This window comes from Vicugna pacos, chromosome 13, assembly GCF_048564905.1.
Source record: "Vicugna pacos chromosome 13, VicPac4, whole genome shotgun sequence".
Classification (NCBI taxonomy): Eukaryota; Metazoa; Chordata; class Mammalia; order Artiodactyla; family Camelidae; genus Vicugna; species Vicugna pacos.
In genome coordinates, this window is record NC_132999.1 from 1532490 (window position 1) to 1547565 (window position 15076).

Here is a 15076-nt window from a genome sequence, read left to right on the forward strand (position 1 = left end):
TAATTTTTAAGGTGAATAAGCAAGAAGAATTGTGGAAATCATTTCTTAGATTGAATATTGATAAAGCTTTGTATATGTTTACAAAGATTTTCTTTTTAATTCAGACTATACTGAGGTGCCAAAATCAAGAAGCATTTTAGCTTTGAAACTAAATAAGTAGAATCGTGCTACAAGATGGCAAAAGATGATCAACAGCTTGCAAAATTGATTCCTGAGAGTTGTCTAGAGTGGTGGTTAAAAATACCACATGCCCTGTGTCTTCAGCAAGTACAAAGTTACCCTGATGCAGATCACGTGTGGGCTACTCAGTAAAACAATGCATGATAAACAAGCATGCTTAGGCTTACAGTTGCCATGAATAGATTTTTAGTGAGAGTCTGATTTAATTACTGCACATAATCCAGCTCTGTCGTGATTGGAATAGCAAATGTTAATACAAAACTAATCCATGGTCAGGATTGTAAGTTGTCTACATGTCAAGGACCATCTTTTCTCTGCTTCTCCAATGCCAGAGGGGCAGGGGCAAAACCTGTCTGAGGTGGGGAGGAGGGTCAGGAGGGAGGGACCTGACCTGGGAGGGACCTCATCCAGCGCCTCAGGGAAGAGTTTGGTGGAGGGCCCTCAGTCCTAAAAAAGACCTCCATCCCCTTCCCTCAGATGAGGTAGGAAGCATTCTTCCTTCTCACATGCACAGCTCTTTGCTGCAGCCCCTGACTAGGGACAAACCTGGCAGCCGCCCTGCATCCACACGGAGCCACAGAGCCCGCCCAGCCAGGGACCAGACCAGCCGCTCTCCCTCACGCGGAGCTGGCGCCCGAGCCTCCCCGCCTGCAGCGCGGGGGTCTGCGCTGGGGGAGTTCTTGGTGTGCTTGTTGCTAGTCAATGGCAACGTGCAAGGAAGGTCAAGTTTAGGAACAAACTCACGTGGCGCTGGTGATACACCGCGGATCACGTTCTCAGCTGCCCTGGGCGCAGGAGAAGCTCCTCTGGCGTTTGGCTCCTCTGTAAACGGATTCTTCTCTTTTAAAGATGAAAGGTAGGCTGGGTGTTAAAGCCATTCATCCAGTGATGAGTCAGGTTGACCAGAAAGGAAAGCGAAAGGACATGCCCTTTTCTGGGAAGGACAAAGATTGGGTAATATTCTGTTTTCTTTCTTTCTTTCTTTCTTTCTTTCTTTCTTTCTTTCTTTCTTTCTTTCTTTCTTTCTTTCTTTCTTTCTTTCTTTCTTTCTTTCTTTCTTTCTTTCTTTCTTTCTTTCTTTCTTTCTTTCTTTCTTTCTTTCTTTCTTTCTCTTCCTTCCTTCCTTCCTTCCTTCCTTCCTTCCTTCCTTCCTTCCTTCCTTTCTTTCTTTCTTTCTTTCTTTCTTTCTTTCTTTCTTTCTTTCTCTCTCTCTTTCTTTCTTCCTTTCTTTCTTCTTCCTTCCTTCCTTCTTTTCTTTCTTTCTTTTTTCTTTCTCTCCCTCTCTCTTTCTCTCTCTTGCTTTCTCTTTCTCTTCCTTCCTTCCATCCTAACTCCCTGAGCAGGCAGGAACTTGGATGAAGTCAAGGAAAGACACACTTCACAGCTGGCTGAACAAACCCACGTCTGTCCCCCCTCCATAGGTGTCTTAAGTGCCCTTGACCCCATGGTGAACGTGGGACAAATAACAGTGGGGCAAGAAAGTACAACAGCCTGTCAGGGATGATTTTGTGATGAAAGGGGTATAGTAATTTTTCTTTGACTTCAGAAATATTTTATATGCTCATTTGCTTTCTCTTTATTTTTAAAAAAAAACTATTTTTTAACTGAGTGATTTTTCTTCATTAGCAGTACATGTGTGTATAAAATCTTTGAGTTCATAGCCCAGACATAATTGCTATTATTTTGTCATACTATTTTTCCCTTGTCTTTGACTAGGGTGCATCCAGATTTGGTGGTTGAAGAGTGATTGAGATTCTTCTGCCTTGTTGTGTATGCTTTAAGGTGTTGTACTTACCCAACACGTAAAAGCTTGACGTCTGCCATTATGGCACCAGATTCCTTTGACTGAGGAGCTGTGAGCCAACACACTGAGACACTGAGGTTTGTAGCAGAGAAAGGGTTTATTTGAGAAGCAAGCAAGCAAGGAGGCAGGAGAACAAGTCTCAGCTCTGCCCCCCAGAAGGAAAGGTGCTTGGGATATTGATGGGACACAGAATCAGGGTGGCCTTAGGCTTTGAGAAAGAGTTGTTGAAAGTGAGGAAAAGGTGAGCTCATTGGTGTCTCAGCAGGGATACCAGAGTTCCATGTTTCCTCATGGGACACATGTGCAAATTCATGGGGAGTTGGTGTGCAACAAGCAGGCTGTGATATACATAGGTCACCCATGGGACAGTCAAGTTTGTTCTGCTCAGAGTCTGATAAGCCATATTGGTTCCAGTGTTTTCAGTCACTTTGGTTGTATTACAAGAAGAGGGCTTAAAAAAAATTTTAAAAAAGCTGTCCCTTTCTCTGCTTTTCTGTAAGATGAGCTCAAGATTAGTTAGTCACCAGTTTCTGTGACAGGTTTTTAACCATCAGGGATGTGGTTTCATCACCACATCTGTGTGTCAGAAGGTAGGAAGGGAGAGGAAGGCAGATGGGCTAGAGTCGCAAAGATCCACGGCCAAGACTCTCCCAGAGCACGTGCTCTGGCGCACGTCCTGTCCGCGGACATGCTCAGCTGCACGAGCAGCTAGGTGAGTATCGTCCATAGCCAGACGGCCACAAGCTCACTTTGCAAAATACACTGATACAACATTTGAGCTGCAAAGCATATTATAACTAGAAGTATATGCAGCACAGTCGGGACAGATTTTTCTAGAATCCTGAAAGCAAACTTGGCATATTTAAGACTTGAATCCAAGCTGGTAAAATGACCATGGCCCTATAATTCCTGAGCCACCATGATTGATTTAGGGAGAGATGTGGCACATGACCCAAGACCAAACAAAGTTAATCCTTTCTCAGTTACTTGGATCCAAAGGATTTGTCTCCCTTCCTCTCTCTCTCTGTCTTTTCTTTTTCTCCAGGTCTTGGTCTTGTTTGGCTCTCAAGCTCTCTTCTCTTCTGTTTCTGTTAACTTTTCATTGTTGACAATGAGGATGTGACGATGTGTTTTGAGATGAAGACTGTAAGGGCACTTAGATATGTTTGGCTTTAAAACAAGACAGATATTTATTTACAGAGGGGGAAATTAATTTGTACTCTTATTTCAGCTTTCATTTTCTGTACTTGCTTCAAGAAAAATACTTTAAGAAATTGTATTCCATAAGTCTTAATTCTCAAAAGTATAATATTGGAAAAGGATGAATGATTGAAATCAGTTCCTACCTTAAAGGCCGTCAGGGAGGCTGATTTACATGCAATTAAGTGTTTTCATTGTCTATTACTTTAACTCCAGAAAAAGCATCTACCATCTTATTTTAGACATTGTGCTTATTTGTCACCTAGTGCATTCAGCTTGGTGTCTGGTGAGAATCCTGTCAGAAAGAGTCTCATTTTCCCATCCTGCTACTCAGAGTTTAGTGAAGGAACACAGCTGGGGATGCAGCAGTGTTCTCAGCAGCTCACACTTGAAGCATTTTCAGTTCAGAAGTCTAAGTGCAGTCTTCAGGTGGGCAAAATGTAGATACAAAGGAGTATTGGCCCTCTGGGGAAAAGATTCATAAGCTTGGGGGCTCTAGGCTTGGAGAGAGTGGCCAGTGGGACAAAATGTTTGCCAAAACAAGACAAAACTGAAGCACCTTGTATATTTCTGAGCACAGAAATAAACAAGGTCAAAGAACAGACACTCAGAAATGTACACAATGTAAAGTAACAGAGCTGGAGTGCTGATCTGGCTGTAATAAACACGTCACCCTGCTCACAAGCCGGAGTGCAGTGTATCACCTGAGGAGACTCAGCTGTAGTCTGTCTGGGACATGAAACAAAGGGAATACTGAAATGACAGTTTTCTGTGTCTGCCTTGGTGTGCTAAAGACAGATGTGTATTTATACCTCCTTCACACGTTCCCAGCACTTGCCAGGGAGGGTTCATTTTAAGGAAACTTGAGGAATGTTTAATTTGTCACTTGGGTGTCAGGGCTCACTGTAGGAGTGACGGTGCTCAGGTAAACTCGCTTTAGATCCCATTTATAGAGGGGAGATGTTATTGCTGGTTTAATGTTTCCTTTTACTAGGAGAAGAGGGTTTACCTGATCAGAGTTCACAGACTACTATTGCTGGATGGGGGTGGGGAGAAGGTGTCCATTAGAGCTACACTGAAAGGGAAACCTGGATCTAATGCAAAATGAAAGCTCCAAGTGCCTCTGCATTCATCCACTGCAGTGGGTCTCATTCAGGGTGGTCGGCTTTGTTGGATTCAGTTTGTTTAGATCTACACATACTTCACTGGGGTGTTTACCTTCTAACTCACCTACACTAGTTTTTAACAATATGGTAGCCTAACATTCATGTTGCAATTATAGGAGTATAATGCAAATCTTAAACTACATCACCAGCTCACCTAATTCCTGCATGAGAGGTGGTGTAGCTCTCTGTCAGTCAACCTCTCTGTTTTGTCTTGGTTCTTGCTTGGTTGTGAAGGGAGCAGAAATTGCAGCCATGACCTGACAAGGATCTACCCTTTTTAGGCACAAACTTCCTCTCCTTCAAAGTATTCCCAACACTTCCATATACTCAGCTGAATTCTGCTCTCTATTTTGTGCCCTTTGTTCTGTCCAGTACCTGATAATGACAAGAAAACCAAGGAAAGTCCTACTTGATAAAGCAGCCAAATTTGGGGGAAAACATATACATTTCTCTTTAAAACTATGGTTTTTCAGTTAGCTTGCTGTCTGTGCTGGTGAAGACCATAGCAGGAGGTCAGCATATCCCTCCAAGATGAGCTTTTTCCCCAATTCTTAGGAAAGAGTTTGGCCACTGCCACAACACAGAATGAGCCCACAGTCATGGGACATGCATTCCACTGGTTCTACCACAAATCACACGATTCAACACTTGCTTGCCCAGCAGAGCTGTGGAACACATTGTTATAGAGGCAACTGAGAGGTCAGTTTGACCATGACTTCTGTGAGGATGGGGTACCATTGTTCTGGATAAACCCATAGTCATGATAGGGTTCTGTGCACCCAGTAGGCATAATACACGGGATTGGAGGCCAATGGCAGAATGACTAGTAGTCCCACTCAGTATCACTCGTGGTGACTTCTCTAAGGGAATTTGTGCTTCCTGAACTTGAAAACCTTGGCTTGTGTTTCCAGAGATCCTGGTTCCTAGAGAGGGAATGTTTCCACCAGGGGACGGACTAAGGGGCCACTAAGCTACAGCCATGCTGCTGAGTGTTCTCTGGTTATTTTGTGCCAATAGAGCAGGCACAGGAATGAGTCAGCATCCTTGGAGTTGTCACGATAATTGATGCTGATCATCATGAAGAGGTAGGATTACTGTCACATGATGGGGGCTGGGAGGTATATTTTTGCTATAATAATAACACGTAATTCCCAAGGTATACATTTACCTTCCCAGACCTTGTTTCCTAAAAGCAGAATAAAGCCATTGTTTGTTTTAAATCATGATGTGTTAGGAATGCATGTTTTAATTCTGAGCTAAGCAACAGAGTCAATTCACATCTTCTAAAGAAACAGAAGACAAATGGAAGAATTAAATATATTCAGTCTCTCTGAAAGAAAACAGATGAGTGAAAGATAAACTCATTATAGGCTAAGTGGAAGGAAAGTGTGAAACTATATAACATACAAAAGCATATAAGCAATATAGAGTAAATAAAAGTGAAATTAGTTCAACAGGAATAATGCTTAGTATGTACGTATTGTCAACTAAACCATATGTTATTCTTGAGAAACATCAAAATTTAATGCTATGGAAAAGTCACACGTAGAGAAAGGGGATTTGATACATTACACAAATAATAAACAAAGTACTATAGAAAACAAAAAATTTAGTATCCTATAAAAACAGAAGTGTTTACAAGTGTTCCATGAATACAGAAATGATAGTCTGTCCATGGAATATATAGCAGAATATAAAAGTAGACTTTAAGAGGGAAAAAAGCTGTCTATAGTCATATAGAAAATTGATGAATTTCCAGATTACCAGAAAGACATAATATTATTATATTTGTATGTACTTTATAATGTAGTCTCCAATAAATTAAGAGGAAATGGGCAGAACTAAAAGATAGCTAAGACTACAATTTTAAAAGCACATTTACCCCACTTCTGTGATTGGTCATTAGAGCAAACACACAAAATCAATAGTGAGGTTGGACATTTATAGAGGAGAATGAGCAAAACTGAACAAATAGAGATTTCATATATTGATAACTGTGATCAAACACTGAATAGAAAACATACTTTTTCAACTTCAATAATTAAAGTCAAGCCAAGTATATGAATTTACCATAAGGCAGTGTTAAGGAATGCTGACAAAAATGTAACCAGAAATACTTATATGCATATAGAATAACCTATAGGTCAAAGAAAATTTTATTTTGAAAATTTTAAAATATTTTAACTTGAACAATACTGATAATGCTGTACATCAAACTTTCAGGATGCAGCCAAATCACTAATTTCAGTAAAATTCATGACCTCAGAGCCACATGCTAGTAAAGAATTAAAGTTGAAAACAAGCTAAATGTCAATCTCTACACGTGATACAAAACAGAAAAAGTAGAATAAACCAAAATAAAAATGAAAGCATACTTCATCAAACAGAAAACCAATCTACAGTAAGTGGATCAAAGCATTCAAAATGTTGGTACTTTGTGAATTTGACAAAGCTAGACTAACTGCTCAAAAGAAATGGGACTGGTGTTCCAAATTTCTGAGGTTCCAAAATGCCTCAAGTAAGTATTGTCACAGTCTGAAAAACAAGAAAGAACCAAAGAATCTATAAAATCATGCTTTTAAAAATCCACGACAGTTTAGGTCACCAGGTAGGAGGATAAACTGAATTCTAAAGGGTCCAAATGTCCTTTGAGAAGCCACTTAAGTTTTTTAACCATTAGCAAATCCTCAGACCTCCCACTGAGATCAATGCCATGGCAGGGTCCCACTGGAGGAACGGGAAGCTTGTTGTGTACTTGATGAAGCTACAGCAACAATGAAGCCCAGCCAGGTGGGTTACAGTTACATTGAATCAATGCCCCCACAATCAGAACAACTGAAAATTTCAAACATAAATATTATTATCTCAATGTCTACTGTTTTACAATACCAAGTATATAATCAGAATGTAGTCAAGCAGAAAAACAAAACCAAAACACATTATAACTATCCGTTATAATGAGATAAGATGAGGAACAGAACCAAAATCAGGGATAGATCAAATGTTGGAACAAGCAGACAGGGCACGGATTTTAAATTCCTATTGTTATTATGTTGAGGGATGTACTGAGAAGGTGACGAACACCCATGAACATATGTGAAATTTTGTGAAGACATGGAAACTACTTAAGAGAGTTAAATGAAAATCCTATAAAAGTAAAGCACAATATCAGTGATTAAGGATTATTTTAGTGGAATTAACTTAAAAAGATGCAGGCAAATTGATGGAAAGAATCAGAGAACCTGAGATAGAGCAATACCTTTTAACCACATGGAAATCAAAGACAAAGAGAAAAAAATGCAACTGAGCGTTCAGTAGCTGAAACAGGACAAGGTCTAAAAGTTTACTGTAGGTAATTGGAAAAATCCAAATAGAAGAAGTAAAGAAGGAAGAACAGAACATATTTGAAGGGAAAATGGCCAGGAATTTTCTAAAAGTAGTGAAAGGCAAGCAAAGATCAGATCAAAATCTCATTGAACCCCAAGCAAAACAAATAGAAGATAAATATGGCCATGTACCTCACAGACTATCAGTAACAACCAAGTATAAAAACCCTGTAGGGATCTAGTGAAAAAACAAAACATTACATATAGAGTGAGAGAAATTAGGATTGGAAACAAACATTGCTAGAAATTATAAAAACTAAGAGAAAGTAGAATAACACTTCTAAGGAGCTGAATGAAAAATGTCAATCAGAATTAGCTATTTAGTAAAAATGTTTTTAACATGGATGCAAAATAAAGACTTTTAAAGTATAGTTTGGAACCCTTGTAGTCTGTTGGTGGGAATTGGAGTAGCCACTATGGAAGACAGTATAGGAGTTCCTCACAAAACTAAAAATAGAACCACCATATGATCCAGCAATCCCATTCCTGTATTTGTATGTGAAAAAACAAAAATTTGAAAAGACACATGCTCCCCAGTGTTTATAGCAAAACTATTTACAATAGCCAAGACATGGAAGCAACACAAGTCCCTATCATCAGCTGAATGATAGAGATGTGGTGTATGTGCATGTAAATATAGATATAAAGTAATATTACTTTGTGCTATAAAAGACTGAGACCCTGCCATTTGTGGCAATGTGGGTGGACCTGGAGAACAGTATGCTTAGTGAAATAAGGCAGACCAAGAAAGACAAAAACTGTGTGATATCATTTATCTGCACAATGTAAAAAATAATACAAATGAATATATATGCAAGACAGAAACAGACTCACAGATGTAGGAAACAAACTAGTTTTTACCAGTGGGGACAGGGAAGGGCAGGGGGCAAATTAGGGATACACGATTAAAAGACACACACTGCAATGTATAAAGCAGACATCTAACAAGGAGACATTGCACAGCACAGATTTTATAGCCATTATATCATAATAGCTTTGAGTAGAGTGTAGTCTGTCCAAATGCTGAATTAGTATGCTGTATACACTTGTAATGAACATAATTTTGTAAATCAACTATACTTCAGTTTTTTTAAAAAGGTAAAACATGGAAGCAGTGGCTGTGAGGGGGTCAGGTACTGTAAAACTCTAAGAGCTAACCACTTAGAAGAATATTAAATGCATTTTTAAAAGTCAAAAAAATAAAAAACAAACCTGACAGAATTCATTGCCATCAGGCTTTCACTTTAAGAACTACTAAAGAAAGTTCCTCAAGCAAAAAGAGAAATGACAGCGGGGATAAATTTAGGTCTACACAAAGGAATAAAAGCACTTGAATTGGTAAAATTCTCAGCAAATATAAATAGAACAGAAGGCACAGACAATACATGAGAAATGAGACATTATCAGACATGAAAAAAGGGTCTATTTTCCATTAAAATCCTACAAATATTAAACACTAAGTTATTAATGAACAATTTTCTGTAAATAACTTAAAAGTTGGATAAATAAATTCCTTAAAATACAAATGACCACAACTGATTCAAGGGCAAAATACAAAACAGAAAGTCATAATCATATTAAAGACACTTAGTCAGTGAAGATTCTTGTAAGTTAGCTCATCACTTGGCCATTTCAACTGTGATTTTTGTATTCAATAATAATAATTTCAGTGTTGGCCAAACTTCCATAGAACACAAAAAGTAAGGTGCATCAGCCAATTCATTATTAGAGCCTTGGGAATATTTAATTCCAAAATATCACTAAAATAGTATACATGAAAAAAAGCTTCTATCACTTATGAATGTAAAGGCAAACAATTTTTGGTTTGACATTTAGAAACTTGGAAGTCATGATTCTCACAAGAAAATAGCTGAACAAACTGAAATCAACAAATCTTTCTAGATACATGGGAGCATAGAGGTCATAGGTTAACTGCTGACCCCCAGTCTGGAGAGACAGGTAGGCAGACAGAGCATCATAGCTCACCAACAGCCGGCCCCAGCAGGGGTGGGAACACTTTCACTGGAAGTTCTGAGTTGAGGGAGGCTTAGTGTGGACTAAACTGTGAGTTAAAAACATGGGGGATGGTGGTCTAAGGGGGTGACCCGTACTTTCTTGAGTTTTACTTCTAGGAAAAAAAACATTGGGTTCTCGTTGTGAAAACTGGAGAAAAATCTGTGAATGTTTCCAGCAAGGGAGGAGAAATGTAACAAGTTTGAAATATGCCCAGAGCTTTTTGTTCTCCTTAACAAGCCTTCCTTCAACGGAAACTATTTTGCCAGAGCCAAACAGCCTTGGGTTGTATCAAAGCCAAAGCAACCTGGGGGAAGAGAACTATCCAACTCTATTCTCCTCCTATCCCCACCAAGCTTCAATGTTGCATTAAGGAAATACTCATCTCAGGTTCACTGAAAGACTAAGACTTAACAAAAGGGCTATAGGATACTTCCCCTCCCATACCTCACCACTACATCAACAGGACTCCTGTAAGTTAACATGGGGTCACAGCTAAAAGAACTGCAAGTCTCAGACCCTATTTAGGATGTCTTAGTCCATTTTGGCTATTATAAAAAAATCCCATAGGCAGTACATAAACAATAGAAATTTATTTCTCACAGGTGTGGCGGCTGGAAGTCTGAGACCAGGGTTTCAGCAAGGTGGGTTTCTGGTGAAAGCTGTCTTCTGGGTTGCTGACTACCGAGTTCTTGTTTTATCCTCATGTAGACAAGGGGGCAAGGGAGCTCTCTTGGGCCTCAGTTATAAGGGCATTAAACTCATCAATGACTGTTCTGTACTCATGAACTAATCACTTCCCACAGGCCCTACCTCCAAACTGAGCACATTGGGCATTAGATTTTCAGCATGTGAATTTTGGGGAAACACACCTATTCAGATCATAGCAGAAAAGTTCTCTAGGAAATCAAAAGAACAACGGGGAGACAAATACAAGAATAGTAAGGGAATTTTAGTTCCTGACACCACAGTGACAACAATAAGTAGTAAACACAACCTAACTTCTAGATAGATGACATAAAAGTTCTCATTAAGCACATATTTACTTCAGTTCTTTAGCCTATGAAATCATGCCAGCTTGCAACAAAAAATTACAAGGGATGCTAAAAGGCAAAAAAAAAAAAAAAGTAGTCTGAAGAGAAAAATCAAGTGAGAAAAATCAGAATGAGACTCAGACATGCTGAAATTTTGGCAATGTCAGACAGAGAATTTAAAATATGTATGATTAATATGCTAAGAACTCTAATGGAAAAAGGAAAAGAACAAATGAGTACTATAAGGAGAGAGATGGAAACTCTCATAATTAAAAAGAAATACTAGAAACCAAAAACATGTTGATAGAATGAAGAATGGCTTTGATGGGTTTATCAGTTGACTAAACCAGGTTGGGAAGGACTCAGTGAGCTTGAAGATGTGTCAGTAGAAACTTCTCAAATTAAAAAGGACATCATATTCAAATTGTAGAAAATCAAAGACAAAGAGAAAAACTTGAAAGAAGCAAGAGGGAAAATACCTTACCCACAGAGGCACAAGGCTAAGAATTACATCAGAATTTTTCTAAAGTATTCAAACAAGAAGGGAATGGAGTGAAATATTGAAACTGTTGAAAGGAAAAACAACAGAATCAAATTAGAGTTCTGTATCTACTGAAATTATGAGAATGTATTTGAAGAAATCATGACTGAATACTTCCTAAACCTAAAAAGGGACTCAGATATCCAAGAACAGGAAGCACAGAGGGTTTCAAACAAGCACCCAAACACCCCTACAGAAAAACATATTATAATTACAAAAGCCAAAGTTAAATATAAAGAAATGATTCTAAAGTTTGCAAGAGAAAAACAAAATTTAGTTACAGCGGAACTCCAATAAGGCTTTCAGCTGATTTCTATACACAAGCATTACTGGCAAGAAGGGAGTGGCAAGATATATTCAAAGTCCTGAATGAGAAAGACTGTAACCTCTGATACTTTATCTAGCAAGACTATCCTTTAGATTAGAAGGAGAGAGAAAGAATTTCATAGACAAGTAAAACCTAAAAGAATTCAGAAATACTAAACCTATCCTAAAAGAAATACTGAAAAGCCTACTCTAAATAGAAAAGAAGCAGGAAGCTACAGAAATGAGAAAAAAATGGAAAAGCAATAACCACAATGAGTTGTAATGAAATAAACATGAAGTTGGAAAAGAGGACATCAAAATCATAAAAGGAGTGAGAAAATGTAGTTTTTTTCTCTATTTTTCATTCTTTTTAGGATGTGTTAAAGTCTATATGACTATCAGTCTAAAGCCAAAATAGTAATGGGTTAACATACTTAAAAAGCAGGGTAATCACAAATCAAAAGCATACAATAGAGTCACAAATGCCAAAAAGAATCCAAGCTAATACAAAAGAAAATTATCAAATCACAAAAAGGAAAAGAATGGAAGAAGAAGAAATATCAAATTGAGTTGAAAACAAAGTTCAAAATGGCAATAAACACACATTTATCAAAAATAACCATAAATGTCAATAGACTAAATAATCCAATCAAAAGACATGGAGTGGCAGAGGGGATTCTAAAACAAGAGCCTCCAACATGCTGCCTACAAGGGACCCACTTTAGGGTAAAAGACACACATAGAATGAAAGTGAGAAATTGGAAACAGATATTCCATAGAAATGAAAACGACAAGAAAGTGGGAATAGGAAAACTCATATCAGACTAAATAGAATTTCAAACAAAGGCCATAAAGAATGATAAAGAAGGACAAAACAATGATCAAAGGAGCAATACAACATGAGACTATTACACTTGTTAACATACATGTAACCAATATAGGAGCACCTTAATATATAAAACAAATACCCACAGACATAAAGGAAGAAATTAATGGAAACACAATAATAGTAGGAGACATTAACACTTCAGTAACATCATTGGACAGATCTTTCTGACAGAACATCAGTAATGCAACAGAGATATTAAATGACACAACTGAACAGCTGGACTTGGTTAATATTTTCAGGACATTACATTCTGCCGAAAACAGAATATACATTCTTTTCAAGTGTGCCTGGTATATTCTCTGGGATGGATCACATACTCAGGCACAAAAGAAACCTCAATAAATTTAAGAGGATAGAAATTATTTCAAGCATCTTGCCTTACCACAATGAATCTAGAAATCAATGACAAAAAAATGAATGAGAAAATAAATGACTGTACAAAGACTAAGCAACGTGCTACTAAAAAACCAATTTGTCAGTGATGAAATCAAAGAAGTAAATTTAGAACTTTGAGACAACTGACAATGAAAACACAACCACACAAAATCTGTGGGATGCAGCAAAAGCAGTCCTAACAGGGAAGTTCATAGCAATACAGGCTTTCCTCAAAAAACAAGAACAATCTCAAATAAACAACCTAAACTTCCAGCTGAAAGAATTAGAAAAACAAACAAACAAACCTAAATCGAGCAGTAGGAAAGAAATAATAAAGATCAGAGAGGATATAAATAAAATAGAGATTAAAAATCAATCAAACCAAGAGCTGTTTTTTTTTTTTGTAAGAGTAAACAAAATCAATAAACCTCTGGCCAGGCTCACCAAGAAGAAAATAGAGAAGACACAAAGGAACAACATAAGACTGGAAAAAGGAAAAATTACAAACAACATCACAGAAATTTAAAAAAACATAAGAGAATTCTGTGAACAAGTGTATAAAAACAAATTGGACAAACTAGAAGAAACAGATAAGTTACTAGAAACATAAATTCCACCAAAACTGAATCAAGAATAGATCTCTTGAGCAGATTGACCACTTAAAGTAAAATAGAACTAGCAATAAATGCCTCCCTGCAAACAAAATTGCAGGACCTGATGGGGAATTTACCAAACATACAAGGAAGAACTATACTGACTCTTCTCCAACTCTTCCAAAAGACTAAAGAGGAGGAAACACTCCCAAAAATCATTCTATGAAAGCACCATCACCCAGATGCCACATCCAGACAAAGACATTACCAAAAAAGAAAATTACAGGCCCATATCTTTGATGAACATAGATGCAACAAAATATTTGAACAGAATCCAACAACACATAAAAATGGTCATATAACATGACCAACTTGGATTTTATCCAGGGTCACAAGGATGGTTCAAGACATGCAGAACTTTCAATATGATACACCACATCAACAAAAGAAAGGACAAAAATTACATGATCATCTTAATAGATACAGAAAAAGGATTTGATAAAATTCAACACCTATTTATGATAAAAAAACTCTTACCAAAATGGGTATAGAAGGAACATATCTCAACATAATAAAAGCTATTTATGACAAACCCACATTCAGCATAATAATCAATGGTGAAAAGTTGAAGGCCTTCCTACTAAAGTTTGGAATAAGACCAGGATGCCCACTATTACCACTTCTATTCAACATACAATTGGAAGTCCTAGAGACAGCAGTCAGGCAGGAAAAAAAATTAAATGGGATCCAAATTAGAAGAGAAGAAGTAAAATTCTCATTCTATGCAGATGATATGATAGTATAAAAAAGCTCAACAAAAAAACCACTGGAGCTGATAAGAATTCAGCAAGGTAGCCAGATACAAGATTAACATACAGAAATTAGTTGCATTTCTTTACACTAACAAAGAAATATCAAAAAAAAAAGACAGTAAAGAAACATCCCTTCTCAAATCACATCCACAACAATAAAATACTTAGGAATAAATTTGACCAAGGAGGAGAAAGACTTATATGCAGATAACTACAAAACACTGATTAAGGAAATTAAAGATGACTTAAAGATATGGACAAGTATCCCATGCTTTTGTGGTAATAAATCAATATTATTAAAATGGCCATACTTCCCAAGGCAATCTACAAATTTAGTGTGATCCCTAGCAAATTACTCATGACATTTCTCATGGAACCACAACAGATAATTCTAAAATTCATATCAAATCACAAAAGACCCAGAATCAACAAAGCAATACCAAATAAAAAGAATGAAACTGGAGGAATAATCCTCCTAGACATCGGAGAATACCACAGAGCTACAGAAATCAAAACAGTATGCTATTGGCCCCAAAACAGACACATGATCAATGAAAGAGAATAGAGAGCCCAGAAATAAACTCACAGAGCTACAGTCAATTGGTCTTCAACAAAGGAGGCAAGAGTATACAGTGGAGAAAAGACAGCCTCTTTGGCAAGTGGTGCTGGGAAAACTGGACAGCAGCATGTAAATCAATGGAATTAGAACACTCCCTCACACCGTACACAAACGTAAACTCAAAATGGCTTAAAAATTCAAATATAAGGCTAGACACA

At 37.5% G+C, this 15076-nt stretch overlaps 1 protein-coding gene across 4 annotated transcripts in view; it reads right to left on the reverse strand.

The window, feature by feature from the left end:
• Positions 1 to 15076, reverse strand: part of LOC116277441 (guanylate-binding protein 7-like) — a 250349-nt gene that overhangs the window by 17421 nt on the left and 217852 nt on the right. For 3 of the 4 annotated variants that reach the window (XM_072974014.1, XM_072974017.1, XM_072974016.1), the window contains one exon: positions 925 to 1114. The exons of the other annotated variant lie outside the window; for it this stretch is intronic. The gene's annotated coding sequence lies outside the window, so the exon portion shown is untranslated. The remainder of the gene's footprint in view (positions 1 to 924; positions 1115 to 15076) is intronic. 4 annotated transcript variants of the gene reach the window in all.